The sequence below is a fragment of the Suncus etruscus genome, chromosome 2, assembly GCF_024139225.1.
Source record: "Suncus etruscus isolate mSunEtr1 chromosome 2, mSunEtr1.pri.cur, whole genome shotgun sequence".
NCBI lineage: Eukaryota > Metazoa > Chordata > Mammalia > Eulipotyphla > Soricidae > Suncus > Suncus etruscus.
In genome coordinates this window covers 19,753,287-19,754,814 of record NC_064849.1, presented here as the reverse complement: position 1 = coordinate 19,754,814, position 1,528 = coordinate 19,753,287, and positions in this window count along the sequence as shown.

The window sequence follows — 1,528 nt, the reverse complement described above, 5'->3', positions numbered from 1 at the left end:
TCTTGACCCGCAGGCCGTTTGCGGCCCTCCGTATAACATTTTGTGGCCCTTTCCTAGAGGAATCTTTTTTTTGTTTTGTTTTGTTTTAGTTGTTTGGGTCACACCCTCAATGTTCAAGGCTTACTACTGACTTTGCACTCAAGGATCACCCCAACTTTGCCTCCTGCAGCCCCCAGGTAAGTTGAGTTTGAGGCCCCTGGTTAGACCCATACGTGTAGTAGTAAACTACACCCCAAGTTAAGCCTGAGGACCATCTCCTGTCCTGCCTGCCTTTTTCTATAAACTGTAATTTGACTCTATCTAAGTCTGTTCGCTTACATGGGGGACTGCTAGTGGTAGCCACCCTTCTTGCATTGGATTTACATAAGATAGCCTTATTAGGTCTGAGCTTTGGGAATCCCATTTCCAAAGTCTGTCATTTGAGGTTACACAGTCCCATTGTCCACAAAAGGCCTTAATCTGCCCCTCCACATAACGGGCCCTTTTGGGATCATGCCCTGGAAGGCATAGAATCCATACTCACAGGACTTGAAGGGCTGGGTTCTGCCATACCCTTGAATCAGAAACTGGAGACAAGACTGCAGGTTGGGCCACCAGGTGTCGGGGGGGGGGGGGTGTCACGTGGGTGATAGTAGACAGTGTTTCAAGGGTTAGTCCATTTTGCAGGGTCCAGGTGATTCTCATCGGTTGATATGGGTTCACTGGTCGGTACATGTTGATATCGAGGGCTGGTCGATCCCCGTTCCCCCTGACGAAAAGGCAGGTGGCAGCAATAGTCCCAGATGGAGTACCCCTCTGACGAGAAGGCAGATGGTCAGCAGGAGTGCCAGCTGGAGTCTCTGAACTAGCATTGCTGCTGAAACAACTGCTTCTGCTTGATGATGAATTCATCTGCAAAAACAAAGAAAAGAATGAACCAGAAACTAAGCAGACTGGTTACCTCATTGTGGCAGAAAAGATGGAATAGGGTGGAGAAGATGGGCAGGAGACAGAGTAGAGATAGTCTTCTTGGGCCCTCTCAGCAGAATTATTGCTGCTAGAGTCACAGGACAGTAGGAAAGATGTATCCATTGCATGTGGCCAACCCCAGTTCAATTCTTTGTGCCTCATGATCTCCTGAGCACACAAGGAGCAGATATTGAGATGGACCATGATGAAAATAAGCACAAAGTAAGATTCAATTATAATTTTAAGACACAACTGTATCGGGGTCGGAGAGATAGCATGTTTGCCTTTCATGCAGGACAATGGTTCGAATCCTGGCATCCCATATGGTATCTGTGCTTGCCAGGGGGGATTTCTGAGCATAGAGCCAGGAGTAACCCTGAGCACTGCCGAGTGCGACCCAAAAACCAAAAAAAAAAAAAAAAAAAAAAAAAAAAAAAGGACATAACTGTATTTTGGGAAGACAATATATCAACTTCTTTTTTTTTTGGGAGGGCCACACCCGTTTGATGCTCAGGGGTGCATCTGGCTAAGCACTAAGAAATTGCCTCTGGCTTGGGGGAACCATATGGGATACTGGGGG